The sequence below is a fragment of the Bos indicus x Bos taurus genome, chromosome 9, assembly GCF_003369695.1.
Source record: "Bos indicus x Bos taurus breed Angus x Brahman F1 hybrid chromosome 9, Bos_hybrid_MaternalHap_v2.0, whole genome shotgun sequence".
NCBI classification, from domain to species: Eukaryota; Metazoa; Chordata; class Mammalia; order Artiodactyla; family Bovidae; genus Bos; species Bos indicus x Bos taurus.
Window position 1 is genome coordinate 37,948,211 of NC_040084.1, and position 19,083 is coordinate 37,967,293.

Here is a 19,083-nt window from a genome sequence, read left to right on the forward strand (position 1 = left end):
AGCCATGTGAGTAGACAGAAGTGAAGCAGGTGCTGGTTGAGCAGTGGATATACAGAAAGCAAGATAACAGCCATCCTGGATGGCCTGATCATTCACTCCACCCCTACATACCCTGCACCACCCTCATAATCTGGGTCCAGCCCTCTTTTGTGGTATCCCTCAGGTCAGATATGTAGGGGAGTCACTACAACCAGATACCACAAATACAATACAGACAGCAGCAGCCAGAGAGTATCAAAAGTAAGATAACTCATTTACTAAGAACAGTCACTAACCAGGATGTCAGAAAATTTTGGAGTCAAGCACTTATTGGGTCAGTGGAAAGCAAGTCAGTGCCGCAGTGTCCTGTCCAGTTATAAAGAAGGTAAGGCCACTCCTTGTTTTTACAGAGCCATGACTATGAGAAGAGGAAGGTCCCAGCTTTAAAACATCCTGGTGGCCTAGCCAAGAGTCAGCAGTCATAGTACCAACTCTCAAATCCATACATGACTACTGGAAAAACCATAGCCTTGACTAGATGGACCTTTAGGTCTTTCCAAAAAAAAAAAAAAAAAGAGTTAATACCACAAGTTGAATGCGTGTGTCCAGAAGCTGACCTATTTCGCTCCACACAGCATAACCCCAGGGACTCATGGGCCATCAGTTGTACAAGTAATATTCACCAACATGGGCCTTTCTGGTGTACTGGCATGTGGGACAGGAAGATGGTGAGAGGTTTTTCCCCCTGCTGTCAGTTGCCTCCACACAGTCACATTAACCAAATCAATTTTTCATGGAAGTCCAGAGGAGGAAAACCATGCCATTTTGCTCTCAGTTCAGTTCAGTTGCTCAGTCATGTCCAACTCTTTGCAACCCCATGAACCGCAGCACTTCAGGCCTCCCTGTCCATCACCAACTCCCAGAGTTCACTCAAACTCATATCCATTGAGTCGGTGATGCGATCCAATCATCTCATCCTCTGTCATCCCCTTCTCCTCCTGCCTTCAATCTTTCCTAACATCAGGGTCTTTTCAAATGAGTCAGCTCTTCACATCAGGTGGCCAAAGTGTTGGAGTTTCAGCTTCAACATCAGTCCTTCCAATGAACACCCAGGACTGATCTCCTTTAGGATGGACTGGTTGGATCTCCTTGCAGTCCAAGGGACTCTCAAGAGTCTTCTCCAACACCACAGTTCAAAAGCATCAATTCTTTGGCACTCAGCTTTCTTCACAGTCCAACTCTCACATCCATACATGACCACTGGAAAAACCACAGCCTTGACTAGATGGACCTTTGTTGACAGAGTAATGTCTCTGCTTTTTAATATGCTATCTAGTTTGGTCATAACTTTCCTTCCAAGGAGTAAACATCTTTTAATTTCATCTTGCTATAGACCCAGCAATTAGACTCATTTCACAGTGAGGCCATTGCTGCCACTCAGTCCTCAAATAGATTTCCTCTGCTCAGGCTAGGGACGAAATGTAAGACATCTAACAGGCACAACATAGGGAAGATCATGACTATTAAGCAAAATACAAGCAGTAACAGCATCCCAAAATAATACCACACCTGCTGTCTGCAACACAGTTCAGAAAACTTAAGTTTTCAGTAATACAGGAATGTGTCTAAAATCATGTTAATAATCTGAATCACAGCTACTCCATTTTGACTTTCTAGAATCCCCCTCCTCAATAGCCAAAGGAGATGTACAATACATGTTCAGTAGGCCACAAAGCAGGCTACTCTAGTCAGTAGAGTTTAAGCTAAACCATGGGTAAACCAGAATTATTTTCCCGTATCTCCACATGTGAAAATTTTTCCATCATTTCTCTGATTGTAAACCTTTTGATAGACCAAAGTACATGGACCTTGAAGCCAGGGTAAATGCAGCCTTCAGCCCTAGGTGCAGATCATGTCCCTTTAGGTGAGGCAGTCTTTGTATCTGTCTAGGTATACACAGTGCAGGGAAAGTGATCAGATAACATGAACAAGTTCAGAGGTATGCTGATTGGGAAACATTTCAGAGGATGTACATTTTATCAGTTACACCAAGTTGCTACACAAATATTATACATGTGTTTTTAGCAGTAGACTTAAAGCAAGAAGTGTTACATATCATGAGTATTGTGCTCTGTGACAACTTCACTAGAGAATTTTTTCATCCTGAACATCAGGATGAAAGTATGACTGACACAAGAGCTTTTGTAAATACAGACTTCCATTAAAGGAACTCAAATTTAATATCCACTAAAACATAGTATTTTTCTTTCAAAAATTACCCTCCACCAAACACAGCCAAATTAAGATAAATTTGTTTGCAAAATAAGTCTGGTCAATTGACCGTATAGGCTCCTCCAGACTAGCTATGGTAGAACTCCTCAGAAGGAATCTCAGACTGAATTTCCAAAGCCAGGGAATCCATGTTAAATGCTTGCCATCAGACCCCACCTCAGTGGATTTCTTTCTTCTCGAGGTCCCAAAAATACTGAGATTCCAACTCATGCCAGGAAGACAGTTTTTCCCATTTACCTGTTGAGGCTGCCCAGAATGGGAGTCTCAAATTTCTGGAGGGACCAGGCAGAGAGAAAAGAAAAATGTTTCAGTTTTACCCACAGGTGTAGTTTACCAAATTGCTTTAAGTCATAACCAATTTGATGGGAAGAGTTCCCTTGTTTCTGGCAAACACAATTCAAAACCAGTAATATTCCAGACAAAATTATAATCATTTTCACAGTTCACTCAGTAACCAATGCTTCTGTTAACTTTTTATGAAGTGATAAGGTTTTCCGATGTCTAGAGATTTCTTCAAGAAAATTAGAGATACCAAGGGAACATTTCATGCAAAGATGGGTTCAATAAGGACAGAAATGGTATGGACCTAACAGAAGCAGAAGATATTAAGAAGAGGTGGCAAGGATACACAGAAGAACTGTCCAAAAAGATCTTCACGACCCAGATAATCACAATGATGTGATCACTCACCTAGAGCCTGGAATGTGAAGTCAAGTGGGCCTTAGGAAGAATGACTACGAACAAAGCTAGTGGAGGTGATGGAATTCCAGGTGAGCTATTCCAAATCCTGAAAGATGATGCAGTTAAAGTGCTGCACTCAATATGCCAGCAAATTTGGAAAACTCAGCAGTGGCCATAGGACTGGAAAAGGTCAGTTTTCATTCCAATCCCAAAGAAAGGCAATGCCAAAGAATGCTCAAACTACTGCACAACTGCACTCATCTCACACGCTAGTAAAGTAATGCTCAAAATTCTCCAAGCCAGGCTTCAGCAATATGTGAAGCGTGAATTTCCAGATGTTCAAGCTGGATTTAGAAAAGGCAGAGGAACCAGATATCAAACTGCCAACATCTGCTGGATCGTTGAAAAAGCAAGAGTTCCAGAAAAACATCTATTTCTGCTTTATTGACTATGCCAAAGCCTTTAACTGTGTAGATCACAACAAACTGTGGAAAATTCTTCAAGAGATGGGAATATCAGACCCCCTGACCTGCCTCCTGAGAAATCTGTATGCAGGTCAGGAAGCAAGTTAGAACTGGACATGGAACAACAAACTGGTTCCAAATAGGAAAAGGAGTACGTCGAGGCTGTATACTGTGACCCTGCTTATTTAACTTCTATGCAGAGTACATCATGAGAAATGCTGGAACTGGTTGAAGCACAAGTTGGAAACAAGATTGCCAGGAGAAATATCAATAACCTCAGATATGTAGATGACATCACCCTTATGGCAGAAAGTGAAGAAGAACTAAAGAGCTTCTTGATGAAAGTGAAAGAGGAGAGTAAAAAAGTTGGCTTAAAGCTCAACATTCAGAAAACAAAGATCATGGCACCTGGTCCCATCACTTCATGGGAAACAGATGGGGAAACAGTGGAAACAGTGGCTGACCTTATTTTTGGGGGCTCCAAAATCACTGCAGACAGTGACTGCAGCCATGAAATTAAAAGACTCTTACTCCTTGGAAGGAAAGCTATGACCAACCTAGACAGCATATTAAAAAGCAGAGACATTACTTTGCCAACAAACGTCCATCTAGTCAAGGCTATGGTTTTTCCAGTAGTCATATATGGATGGGAGAGCTGGACTATAAAGAAAGCTGAGTGTGAAAAAATTGATGCTTTTGAACTGTGGTGTTGCAGAAGACTCTGAGAATCCCTTGGACTGCAAGAAGATCCAACCAGTCAATCCTAAAGCAAATCAGTCCTGAATATTCATTGGAAGGACTGATATTTAAGCTTAAACTTCAATACTTTGGCCACCTGATGTGAAGAGCTGTCTCATTTAAAAAGCCCTGATGCCGGGAACGATTGAAGGCACCAGCATAAGGGGATGACAGAGTATGAGATGGTTGGATAGCATCACCAACTCAATGGACATGAGTTTGAATAAACTCCAGGAGTTAGTGATGGATAGGGAAGCCTGGCCGTGCAGCAGTCCATGAGGTCGCAATGAGTCAGACACGACTGAATGACTAAACTGAACTAAAGGTTTTTCATTAGGATTCTCTAATTTCTTACCCAGTTCAGCAGTTCAGATCCAAAATTTATCAGAGACCCATACTTGAAAAAAAAGTCCTTTCTACGAATGTCCTTAATGATGAAGCACTTTTTGCAAAAGCTTCAGAGTACAACAGTAATTTTCTATGAATGCCAAGACTTAAAAAGGCAGAGTTAAACACCTGATCACAATGTAATCAATAAAGAAACTTGGTTACAATGATTAGAATTACAAGTGGTTATAATCTTAACTCTTAAAACCTCTCACCAATCTCTTTTTTATTTCTGAAAATTTATAAGTGCTTAATTTCTTTTACACCAATTATAGCTCATCCGCAAACCAATCTTGGCAACACCATCTGGAGGCAGAGACGCATCATATACATAGACATACATGTACCTATATAGACACAGATCTCTCAGTTGTCCTGCTACTGCTAAGTCACTTCAGTCGTGTCCGACTCTGTGCGACCCCATAGACAGCAGCCCACCGGGCTCCCCCGTCCCTGGGATTCTCCAGGCAAGAACACTGGAGTGGGGTGTCATCGCCTTCTCCATCTCAGTTGTCCTAATAGAGCTTAAAAAGACCTCTTTTTTGCCTACATTCTCCAGGGTTAAAGTTCCTGAGAGCCCAGGTAGATCACTTACATCTTGAAGGCACCAGAGAAGACATACCAATTCCTTTTAGAAAGCTAACTTCTGAGACAGAATATACAAAAACCAGTTTTAGAATTGGAAGAGTCCCATCAAGGACATTTTCAGGGATTTTTTTTTTCAGTTTCTAAATATTTAGTGTAAACAAATAACAATAATAGACAATAATAATAGCTATCATTCACTCACATTCACATGCTTCATTTCAGAACAAAAAAATCATCATTCAAGTCAACATTTGCTTCAGCTATTAGGTCAGCCCTTATGACCTTAATACAAAAACAGCCAACCCACAGCTGCAGCCACTTTTCCCCCCTGTAATAGTGGCCAACATCTCCCCAATAGCCCTAGGGGTGTCTATGAGCTCTTTGCACTCTCTTTGTTCCCCACTAATCAAGGACAGACACCCCAGGGCCCCATATACTAGTGGACAGCCACCCTGGGATTCCCTTGCAACTTTTGGGATCGCCTCTGGAACTTGCAGGCCCCAAACACTAGTGGATGCCCCCGCAGCTTTCCATTCCTCATCCTTATTTCCCAATATCTCGGTGCTCACGGGAGTTTCCTGGGTCGCCTGGGCTGCACCCCACAGCTTCAAAACCAGGAAAAAAGCCCAGAGTCAGCAAAAGAGACATCAATGGCTTCATGGATGGGGAACTTACACGTCTGAAGCAAGTTCCTGGAGTGACACTCCACTGTGTGCAGCAGATGGCAGACAGGGCAGAACATGGCGGCAACCTTCGCTTCTGGCAGGGAGGGGGAAGGTTACCATTTATAGGGGGAATTGACCACCGGTTGGCTAGTGGGTTACCAGGGAGACTAATCGGGACGCTCCTCACCGCCCCTTTGAAAAGCTATCAGATGGAGGTGCTCTATTCTAAAGGTTAGAACAATTACCAGACCGGTCGCCGGCAAGTATGTAGGAAGGTCAGTCATGTGAGTAGGATGGAGACGTAGCTGGTGCTGGTCAAGCAGCAGATGTACAGAAAGCAAGAGAACGGCCATCTTGGGTGGCCTGTTCAGACAGAGCCTTCCTGATTGAACCCTGTTCAATTAGAGAGCCGCCTCTTATGGTCAATGTGAAAAATTATAACAACCAGTTTGCTAAGATGTGTTTAAGCAACTACTTTAGCTCATTTTACATCCTAGCTATTTTCTCTTATGTCTGATGTGATTCAGCTAAATATGATAACACCAGTTTAGTCACTTGCTTTGCTGTTATTTGTTCTTTAAAAATGTAGTTATTGATTATATATTGACACACAGACATTGGAGATACTGATAACATAATAGTGAACGTGACAGTCAAGATCTTTGCTCTCTTGGTACTTACAGTCAAGTGGGTGGAAGTAGACAGAAAATAAATGAATATGAAACATTATATAATAAAGTGATAAGTGCTAAGGTGGAAATATATAAATGTGCTTTGTTAGAGAGACAGCAAAGGACTTCAGTTTAGGCAATCAGAGAGATTTCACTGAAGAGGGGGCATTTAATCGGAGGCTTAAGCAGTAAGGAGTCAGTCAGGAGAAAGAAGCTCTGGGGAACACCTTTCTGGCTGAAGAGCAGCTCATGCAAACACCCTAGGATAGGTCCCAGCTTGGCAGGTTTCTAGAGAAAGAATGTCTTTCTTTCCCTCAATTCTCACATTTTTAATGTGTGCACATGCTTGTCTCCTGCATTTAAATATCTGTGGATGATCGTGGAAATAATACAGAAGTGGCCTCATTTATAAAACAAAATTCTCAACTTTGTGACTTAAAGTGTAAAAAGAATTTCTGAGGAATCACCTTTACCAAAGCCTGAAGGATTGAACAAGTGGTCTCAATTCTTACCCTAGGTAGGGCACTGGGGCATGTTGATCCCCACTGCCACAACACAAACAGAACCCAAGGATTAGCTGCTCATCTTTAAATCCCAGTCCAACTTCAGACAAAATTTCTTTCTTCTCTCTCTTTTTTTTTTTTTTTTTTTGGTTTCCTTTAATATTGTCAAAACAGGCCAACTAGGTATAAGTGTTCCTAGAAGGCCCACATCACCCCCAAGACATGTGGCTGACCTTTCTGAACCAGGCTGCCTCTGGACAAAGTTTATTCCTCCTTGTCTCAAATCTGATCTAAAGCTCTCCTGTCTTGTTACCAACAGATTCAATCATTCTTCCTTGTAAAAATTTCCACATTTTCCTGATTTGAAATTACCAGTGAGGATCTTCCTCTAAATGAATTCAATGTATCTTAAAGACAGACCATATTCAGACCCGACAGACAGGGCTATGCTAAAAGTTATAATAATTTGTCTCTACACAATAACTTGTCTAATAGTGCCCATCAGATGTGACACGTCCCACTCAAAAAAGTTTCTTATAAGGGAGTAAAGAAGGGTTCTCTCAGCTGTCTCTATTTAGGAGTCTAAGTAGCCTAAACATGTTCTGAGTAGTCAAAATGCCTTTTTATAATTTTAATCAATTAATCTATTTATAAGTCTTCGGCCACTAACTTATTTGGTCAAGTTTATGAGAATGAATATAGCGATGAGGATGAGCTGCACTTGGGAAAGAATATTATGAATCATCCACCTTTATCAGGGTTAATTTTCTCAAACTAATCACAATTTGAATAGAATTTGAGTAGGAAAAAACATGAACAAAGAAAAACAGTGGCAGAGAAACAGAGGCTTTCAGTTTTGTAAAAACATAAGATTAAGTGAAGATAAAAGATGCCTGTGACATAGGCAAGGAATACAAAGCAAGGCAAGCTCTTGAGAGGGGAAGCAGAGAAATAAAACAGCGGAGATAGTGAAGCACCTTCTTCCTCTTCCTGCTCTCATTCCCTTTCTCTTCTTCTCCTCTCTTTGCTTCCCTTTCCTCCCCTTCCAAAACAGTTTAATTTATTAGGTAGGGCAGAACATGGGAGACCCTGATCAGGATATCAAATTTTGAGGGAGAAGGAAACTCACCCAGAGGGGCAAGCTGGCACAGGGTGTCAGAGCCCAAGGGAGTGAGAAAAATATCAAAGTAGGAGAGTGGCCTGAAGTGGGGTATCAGGGACTTGAACCAGGTAAAGAGAACATCTGTGTAGGGTGGGGTCAGTATGGTCTAAGATTAGTTACATACAGGGAGATTGATCCAGAAGAAAATACAGTAAGTATGATGGGAATCAAGTGTCTCACTGTTCGAGATGGGGGCTGAAATTTTGGAAAGAGAGAAAACTAGAATAAATCTTGTGGCTTTGGTTTGAAACTGGAGGCATTGATGTGAATGTGTAGGTTTATAAATACACACATACACACAGAGGTAGATATGTGTAAATGTGCATAAATGTATATATATACATTTGTACATATATACAAATATACAATATATGTACAATAGTACACATATATTTGTGTACTATTATCTCAGTCAAGCCAGGCTGCTTCAACAAAGTACCACTGATTAAGTGGCTTATAAACAACAGAAATCATATTCCTCACAGTTCTAGAAGTCAGAAATCCAAGATCAGGGTGCCAGAATGGTTATGTTCTGGTAAGAAACTTCTAGGCTGCTGACTGCCGATTTCTTGCAGTATCTTCATGTGGCAGAGAGCACAGAGAAGAAGCAAACCCAGTCATGACCTTTACAGAAAGAAATACATTAGTCACTCAGTCATGTCTGACTCTTTGCGACCCCACCAGGCCCCTCTGTACTTGGGATTTCCCAGGCAAGAGTACTGGAGTGGATTGTCATTTCCTTCTCTATGGGATCTTCCCAACCCAGGGAGTGAACCTGCATCTCCTGCATTGCAGGCAGATTCTTTACCATCTGAGCCACCAGCGAAGCCTGTCATGACTTTTATATGGGCTTCAATTCCCTTCATGAAGGTTCCATCTTCATGATAGCATCTAATCTAATCTTACCTCCCAAAACCCAACCTCTTAATATCATCACGCTAGGAGATAGTATTCAAAATATGAATTTGTGGGGGACACAAACAGTCATTCTACAACAATTATCTAATTGATCCCTGAGAAATGCTGCGAACAGTAATTTCCAAGTAACAAAGTGCACTTAATGATCGCATATAAGTTTCTAAACAACATTTCCATTGAAAAGAACCACAGTTTGTTGGAGAAATAGTCAATGCCAGAGCTTGGGCAGAAAAGCACAAAATAGTTTCAGAACATCTGTTTTTTCCAGAAAGTAGAAAAAGTAGAGAAGTGCTCAAAGAACGGTGGGGTTATATCAGAGGGTCACACACAGAAGCCAACTTGAATGGGTTTTCACTAGTCAAATATAGGACACTTTGAGCATTGACTAGCTAATAATAATAATGAACAACAGCCCACTGGATTAAATAGAAATCTATATTTATATAAATAAACACATTTAAATTTGGCAGTAAGTGGAATATGCACATGATCTCAAACTAACTGCCAAGGAAAAAAGAATGACTTCACGGTAGGGAAGCTTGGCAGATACCACTCTGAACAAGCCCATCAGCCTGAATGTCACTACTGTCACCATAAGGGAATGGATCAAAAATACAGAAAACACCTCCTTAGTATTGCGATAAAAAATGTATAACCTGGATCCAATCGTAAGGAAACATCAAAGCCAAATTGACAGCTCTTCTACAAAATAACAGGGCTGTAATCTTCAAAAATGCCAATATCATAAAACTCAAGGACAGACAGGAGCTGCTCCACACTAGAGGAGACTAACAAGGCATGACAACTCAATAGAGTATGTGATGTTGGACTGGGCCCTTGAGCTAGAAAGACTGTTGTCGCTACAACTGGTAAACTCTAACGGAGCCTGACAATTAGATGGTAGTAATGTATCAGCATTAATTTTTTGGTTATGATGGTCCAGTACTGGGTATGTAGAACAAAGTCCTCTTTGTAGGAAATACATACTAAAGTTTTCAAGGGTGTTTGGGCATCATATTACCAACTTACTCTCCAAGGGTTCTGAGGGAAAATAAGATTTTTTGTACTGTACTTGCAACTATTTGGTGGGCTTGAATTTCTCTCAAAACAAAAAAATGTAAATAAAGGGGGACAGATGCAACTAGATGCTACTTTTTTGCATCTCCCTCCTCTCTCTCCCTTCAAAGAACAGGGATGTCTAGAATTAGAGAATGGCTATGTGGCTTTGAGACAAGATACTAACCTCGAAGCAGAGCAGTGCATAAAAAGGAGATGCTACCTGGCTTGAGCTGCCATGCCAAATCTATTGTACCTAAATTTACTGGGATCTTAGCATGGGGAAAAAAACAAGGGCTATCCTGTTTGATTATAGAAACAAAGAAAACTCCAAAAACTATAAAGATAGAAACAAGTATTTGTTTAATCAGGCACATATACATTTGTGTCCAACTGTCTCAACAACCCAGGTCAATGAATATTAGTATCACTACTAGATATTAAATCATGAAATTGAGGCTCAAGTAAGTTTTTTGGTAAAAGCCACACAAAATAAACTGAGAACACAGCCTGGTTCTGCTTTCGGTGGGAAGGGCTAGTTGATAAGCATATAGTATTCCCATATTTTTAAACGTGAATTTCTCGTGAAGATAATTGAAATATCCTCCGCTCTAAGAAAAGATATTACCTAAGGTGTGGCCAGAGACACCTGCAGGAAGCGTGTCCCTACCTTGATATTTGAAACCATGTGCTGTTGAGATTGATGAAATGCCAGTTAGGGAGACCTGGAGGAGGAACAAGAGGAAAAAATGAAACAAATTATCTTGAAACAAGCAAGGCTTCCCACTGGAAAAGGATTTGCAAAATAAAATCTGTAGTGACAATAAATGCAGATTAAACGTAGGACAAAAATAAGGAGTAGCTCCTTTTCATTTATCCAAAGAAGATTAAAATCAATGTTTTTATTGATCTCTAACTAGAAAACATCAAGCTTTTGAGCAGAGTTACGCACAAAAAACCCAAGAAAGTATAGATTTTTAAAATTTTTTCTCATCATCAATCAATCAACCATACAGTGCATGTGATTGTAAGATCTTAGAACCAAAACATTTTTCATTTCAACACAAGAACCATGGTTTTCATCATTCATGGGGTCATGGAGTAAAGGAGTGTGTGCGAACATGAATTGTGTCTGTGTGCAAGACTGCTTCCACTTGGCATCTCTGCCATGCACCACAGAAATAGTAGTGTCTACATAAACAGTTTAAATAAATGCATGAATTTAGCTCAGTATATTTCCAGCCGTATGCAGTTCAACCTACTCTACTGGTGGCAAAGACCTCAGCATGAATGTTCTGTCTATACTCACTTATAAATACTCATAGCTATATCATTTTGTTTGTTTTTTGACAACTTGGTTTAGCAGTGAAATATTAGATAGAAAAAATTCCTGATTGATTTGGCCTTTCCACCCATGTTCGAAGAAATGGATATTATACCCTTTACCTCTGGATATTCTATAAAACATGGTTTTCAGACTCCTTAAAGCCATGAAAATAAAACTATGAAAAACTATGAAGAATGAAAACTATGAAGAATTAGCTTCTCTTTAAATGGTTTGTCAAGTATCACTTCTTTGATTCATAGCAACAAATACTGCAATTTTCATAAATGACACACTGCTATATTCTTCAGAAACTGATGAGAGCAAAGGGAAGGTTTTCAGAGGTAAGGGGGTGGGAATCAGCTATAGAAAAGTTTTTCAGACTATTTTGAATTCTAATTGTCCTGCTGTCACTTTGCATCTGTCTTCATAAGAAAAGTCTAAAATTTCAGTTTTGGAGGAAGGTTAAAAATAACACCTTCCTTTAAAAAGTATGAATTTGAAATTAGTTAGCAAATATATCTATACTTTGGAATTTTCTAACCAGAAAACACTGAGGGTGTGTGTGTATGTGTGTACACGTGCATGTGTGCGTGTATATTATCACAGTTGCCATGGTAATCAAATAAGCAGCCCTAGGCTTTCTCACAGCTTCACTGTCATTCAGATTACATTTTTCTCACCATCATTTTTCACTGATACAGTTTAATGAAAGCAATATTATATTTCACTGCAAGTTAATAAAGATCCAACAGCCATTAATTTCCCAAGCATTTGTTTTTAATGGTTATGAAGTTCATGTCAGGATGTAAAATGCCAGGATATTTTCCTCCTTGAGCCTTTTGAGCAGAGCACTCACAGCTGCAGAGCACTACATAATTGCACTTCTCAACTGCTAAGTTCATAACTATTAACCTTTTGGCAAGGATCACCAGAGCCACCATGTCGTAAATCACCCCCTGACCTCCTTAGATCAAACAGCTTGAACAGTAGAGTCATGGCTGTGGCAGCCTGGCATGGGTGGCCCCACCCACCCAGCCAGTTGAAGCTTCTTCCTAGCTGACTCTTACGACTAATTTTAAAATGAAGTGCTTAAACTCTTTAATCAGCATCACACCACTCTACAGAGCAACTCTAAAAATTCTGTTTCCATGGTAACAACTGGAGACGTATTCACAGGTCCTCATATTGCCTACATAATCTATTTAATTACAAAGGAACCACTAAACTAGGTATGTGTGTATGTATATATCCATAAAATTAAACCTACAGATGTATATTCCTGCATGAAATTAATCCTGGACAGAACTAATTGCCAAACCTCATTGTTTAAATAAGATTTTAAAATATAAATGTCTAGAAAAATCTTCAACATTTATGAAAAAAGACAGCAGAGAATAAAAATCCTCATACTTATTTTTGGATCTTACCTTAATTGATTTACAAACTCTGCCCAAGATGAAACCTCTATTTTCACTCCTCATAAAATTACTTTGGAATACATGTATCAGTATTCCTAGAAACACTAACTTATTTATCTGATACATAAAGACCAATTATCCTGCCTTTCAATTCACTTGAATTTAAAACTAGACAAGTAAGTGCATAAATTAATAAGATGAGCAGGGCGGAGGGGGTGTGATAGGTCATCTGCATTGCTTTCCCTTTGTCTCCAAAGCATACATTTATTCTCAGCACATACCAATGTGCTGATCAATCAATCAGTATGCTGATATCAATGAGTCTTAATTCTGTACAAGGCCCTGGAGGTAAACCCAGGAAATCCAAATAAGCAAACAGTTCTTATTAAAATTGATGAGCACACCATGTGCACTGGCAGCATCTAATGTAGACTGTGGGGTTAAGCCAAGAAGGCTTCCTGGAGGAGGTGAAATCTGAGCTGAATTTTGATGAATGAGGGGGGAATCTGCCCACTGATATGGAAAGGGAGGGATTAAAAGGCTTTCTCAGAAATAAACAGCATGTGCCAAGCAAGCAGAATACTCTAGGTAAGAAAGCTCATGTGGTGTGCTGTAGCTAGAACATGGGGTACACCAGGTGTGACATGGGGCCAGGCTAGAGACACAGATAAATAGCCATCAGTCAGGGTCAGTGGGGACATACAAGAGTTTTGAGTAGTATCTGAATTTTATAAAGATCATTCTGGTGGCTGCTGACCTATGGACTAAAGGAGGGAGGTAAAGAGACCCATGTAAAAATTAAGAGAGCCTGGGTGAAGGGAGTCTGGTGGAGATGGTGGGGATACATCTGAAAAAAAGTTAAAACGGCCAGTTTTTGGTGACTGATTTTACCCAGGAAATGAAAGGAGCAGTTTTAAGGCATCAGGTTTTGTATTAATACTTACATTATTGACTTCTTAAAAAAAATATTTGCAATCACTGCCTCCATTTTCTCATATTACCCTCATTCCTCAACCCACTTAATTCTCGATTCCACCTCCACCAGGCTATTGAAAGAACTCACACTAAAACGTCTCTGTCTTCCACGTTGCAACATCCAATGGATCTGTATTTTCCAGCTGGGCTCATTCTACCACATGCACTTGCTCCACCCTCAGCATCTGAGATGCAGTATCTTCTTGGTTCTGCTTTCCCTCTCATCATCTCTTCTGAACAACAGTCCCATGTGCCTTAACCACTGCAGGACTCAGATTTTTCCAATTACCACAATTCAATATACCAAATCCTAAATTTACTATCTTTTCCATCTGCCCCTCACCCTTACCCCAACACAGCCTTTCCCAGTCTCTTCATCTCAGTAAATGGTTCCACAATCAACTATGGTATGTTAAGCCCTAATACTCATGTTTCTATTAATTCTTTTCTCTATCTCAAGTCCTATATTTAACCAATGACCACGTTCTGTTGATCCTACCATCTAAAAATCTCTCCGTTCCCACTGTCATCACCCAAATCCAAACTACTAGCATCAGTTTTAATAACTCCCAATTGGATTTCTGAATTCCGTCTTGTATTTCTCCAATTTGTTCTCCAGACAGCAATGTGATTTTTTTTAATGCAAATCTGACTTTATAATTTTGCTACTTAAAACAGCTTAATGATTTTCTATTGCATTATGGATAAGTCCAAAATTGGTAACATGACCTATGCTGACCTTGATTATCTTGCACCTGCACTTTCCATTCTTGTCTGGCATCACTCTCCAAGATTTCAGAGATTTCTGTGTACAGCAATACCAACTTGAATGCACCCAATCTCATTATGAGATTTCAGAGATTTCCTACTGTTAACTAATAACCAATATGTGGTCAGAACAGGTTAAAAAGTTGAAGGGTTAAAGGTCAAGAGCAAACGAGATGACAGTACTGCCATCTGTATGGATACTTAATTTACAAAGAATGATAGTAGAAATTAGGATAGGAAAAAAAAAACAGTAATTTTCCAAGAATTATTTGTTGGTTTGGCTTGTTGATAAGAGTAAGTTTGTTGATTACAGTAACAAGACAGATGCGGTAAGAGTACAAACATCTTGTGAGTTGATGCACCAAGTTTCATTCAAGGAAAGGAAAGTAATGGCTTAGTAACAACAGTAGCAAGCTTAGATAGGCCAGTATTTATTAACATCCTGCATTATGGGTACACGCCAGGCCACAGAATACTGCAGGGAGAGTTGAAAGCTCTGGATTCAAGACCTGATTTTGCCTCTCATGCTACGCAATGAAATATGTGAAACAAAATATTCTCTCCAGTAAAATGCTAATTAGGTCAACTTCCCTGTTTACCTCACAGAGATGCTAAGAAGACTAAGTGAGACAATGTACACGAATAAACTCCATGTTCTTTATAAACTCTATAGTCTTGGGCAATTTATTTTCCCTTATTCTCATATAAAATGGATATACTCCAGACAACGTCTTAAGACCTTATTGTCTCTAAACAAAATTTTTTTGTTATCTAGAAGTAATTTAAGTAGTATAAATGCTTAATATACTATCATCAAATGCCTAAAACTCCTTCATTATCTAGTTAAGAATCCTAAAAAAATGAAATGCTTTACTGAAAGCTGGGCAAAACAGCCAATAACACATCAGGAGGGTGGGCTCCCCACCAGTAGACTGCAGAGTGTGTGTATACTGTCCCCTGCAGGTGTAAATGCCAGGATCAGACCGTCTTTGCAGTCCACATCTTCTCCGGCATCAGAGAGGGCCTTAGTTTCCCATTTCCCACCACCAGGCACCACCAGGCACCACCAGGCCCACCCTCACCACCTCACCACCAGGCACTCTCAACCCTCCTGTTATCCAGCTGGCATTCAGGCTTAGGCAACATGCAGAAGACAATTTTAAGGTCACCCATTTCATAATCAACATCATGAAATCAGAGCTCAGCATCCAAAAAAGAATGAAACCTAAAATTTATTTTCTGAAGAAGCAATATGTTATCTAAAAATAAGAACTAGCCACGCATTTAAAGAGGCAGCTCCAGGCCTGAGTTATGAAGTAACTTGCCAAGCTTCATGTCTCCCAAACCCCAAAGCATATGTCTAATGCTCCAAAGTAGTGTGTTCCCCTTCCAAGTGATCTATTTTGTGTTGCACAGGATCCAGAAGAGTCCTTCAGCAAACATAACTCTTGTATGTAGGTAAGCACTGATTTAATGAATTACCTAAATTATTGGGTTTTTTTTTTTTTTTTCAAAATCAACATTCAGGTGGGAAATGTCTGTAAATTTAGTATGTGTTGAATGTTTCCTGATTCTTAGTTTTATACTTATCTAGTTTCTAGCAATAAAACTCAACCCTTGACAGTTGGAGTGTTGCTTACTCATCTAGTATGGCTACAGGACAGTGATATAATAATGCTGTCTAAATGGACTTGTACTGACATGTTGAAATCATCGTAATGAAGTTTCCAAATGAAGAAATTACAACTGACTCTTACAGACTTCATAAGTGAGGTGACTGTTCTTATATTTTATATTTCAGGTTCAACTATATAAGTATCCAGTAGCAGTAAGGGATTTCACAGTGTTTTTTAGTAACAAAATAACAGATTGCTCTCTCTTCCATTTTAGGTTTATATTTTTAACACAAATCCCTCCATGCAAAGATTTTACAGTGATGGCTCTAAGATACTGGCAAGTTCCATTCAATTTAAGTCCTGGCAATATGATGGGAATAAAGTCTCCTTAATTCCCTTTTTAATCACCTAGCCCAGGAGAAAGAGGGTTACAGGATTAAAGCCATTGCTGTCACATAAGATTAATATATCCACATGTAAATTAGATTCAGTACATAAATCTGTCATATGCTCAGGGCTGTACCAAAGAAAAATCTTACCAGTGGCCAGATAACTGGACATTACACAAAATAGGTTACAAAGAATATATATGAAAACAAGTCATTCTGACAGATCTTGATGGAAGAATAAGACTATAGAAAAACCATAAAAATGTCATATTTGTGATATAGTTGGAAAATATTGAATATTAACCTGTATTTAGTTTCAGAGACATGGAAGAAATAAGAAAGGTTTATTAAATAAGTAAACATTTATCATCCAACAAATATTTATGGTGTCTCTGCTATATGTGGGCACTGTTCCAGGTCCTAGAGAATCAGCATGAAATCAAACAGAAAAATCCTTTACCTTCATGGAGCTCATACTTGTATGAAGAGAAATAAATAATAAATAAATAATAAAGCATGAAATCCTTCTTCTGACCCAGATGAAGTAATAGGAAATCAATTTAATCTCCCACCTGGAACAATCATAAAATGGAAAAATATATGAAACAACAGTTTTCAAGACACTGAACATCAGACAATGAAGGACAGTGATCCCTGAAATTAATGGATTTTTCTCACTGATTGTTTCCCCTCTCGTAGTTTGAAATACATGCATTTAATTTTTCAGTTGTTACCCTTCATTCATTCAGCAAATATTTAATGAGCATCTACTATGTGCCTGGCAATCTTCCCAGTACTAGTGATATAAAAATTGGGAATAGGAGAGGTAGATAGATAATAAATGGGTAAATAAATTTATAGCAAGCCAGATGATGATAAGTGTTATCATAATAGAGTAGGGGATTGGTTGTCTATGGGAAGAACACTTGCTATTTTAAATGAAGTCATCAGACAGAGCTTCACATAGAAAGCAACATTTGAGCAAAGGATCTACAGTATGTCGAGAAGAAAGCTATGTGGGTATTGGGGAGAAAGCTGTATGAGCAGTGGAAGTAGGGGGAAATGGTATATGCACACCATGAACTCTGAGGAATTTCTTCATGATATAGGGTGCATGCTGCTGCTGCTAAGTCACTTCAGTCGTGTCCGACTCTGTGCGACCCCTTAGACGGAAGCCCACCAGGCTCCCCCGTCCCTGGGATTCTCCAGGCAAGAACACTGGAGTGGGTTGCCATTTCCTTCTCCAATGCATGAAAGTGAAAAGTGAAAATGAAGTCGTTCAGTCGTGTCCGACTCTTAGCGACCCCATGGACTGCAGCCTACCAGGTTCCTCTTTCCATGGGATTTTCCAGGCAAGAGTACTGGAGTGGGGTGCCATTGGTTCACTGTAAATGACTTGCAACTCCCCCAAATATGGAAAAGGGGATGTTGAAGAAATAAATTGAGGCGTCTCAGAAGAACTGTATATAAAATCCCTAATTTGGCAAGGTAAAGGCAGGCAGTGGGGCGGGTAGCCAAAACAAACAAAATCAGCGCAACAGGAATTTCTTTAAGGCTAAAACAAATCAACAAACTGTGTGGCATGGCTTCCTTCCAGAACAGATGTCCCCCACAGGCAAACAATACAAAACAGAGTCACAGGGGGAAGAAAAACCTACCCTCGTGTGATTTTCTTCCAGAACAGATGTCCAAAGACAGAAATCTAAGGGTCCAAATCCACTGAAATAAGCGACAGAGGAAAACAGCATTAAAAATAATAGGAATTCGCTCATTGAGAGCAATAGTTCTTTGTTACAGACCGCCTCTCCACCCTTCCAAGAATGTCTAGAAAAGCTGGTCACAATATTTACACATACATGAAAAAAATCTACCAGAAGCCACCAGAAACCTACTAAGTCAAATAGGACTTAAGTAGACAAGGGTCATAGAGGAAAAGTATGCTCATTGGAGACAGCTAACATAATGCAGCCTTGTCTTCTGTGATAATTTGTCAATAGTTGGATAGACTGAAAACCTAATCGGAAAATGGCTGCTAACAGACTGCAAAGCTGAGCAGTACTACTGGAAATTTCATGAAGTTGAGGAGACAAGACATTCATTTCAGTATACACAAAGGAGGAAGGGCATTGATAAATACCCCAGGCACCACACTAGGACATTTGGAAGAACTACACTGTAAGAGTAAGGATTACTTGAAAATGGCCCAACTCTAACAGAAGTCTGAAGACCAGTTTCTGACCAGCTTAATGCCATTCTGGATGGAAGTAATCTTTTCCACCAAGCAGAAAGAAACTTCTCTGTCAATGAAGATCATTTTAACCAGTCTCAGAGTATCTCTACACTTTTCCAAAAACTATTATCTGCATTTGAAGAAAAATTGCCATGAGTCAAAGCAGAATAAATGAAAGCCAAGAGAAAAAACAGAAAATAGAAATAGTTCCATATATATTATAATACCAGAAGATATTGACTTCAAAATATGAAAT

The 19,083-nt window shown here is 39.5% G+C and overlaps 1 pseudogene; it reads left to right on the top strand.

Moving 5' to 3' along the window:
- Nucleotides 1-5,787: 5,787 nt before the first annotated feature.
- The window catches only part of LOC113898711, a 148,591-nt pseudogene continuing 135,295 nt past the window's right edge, over nt 5,788-19,083 (top strand).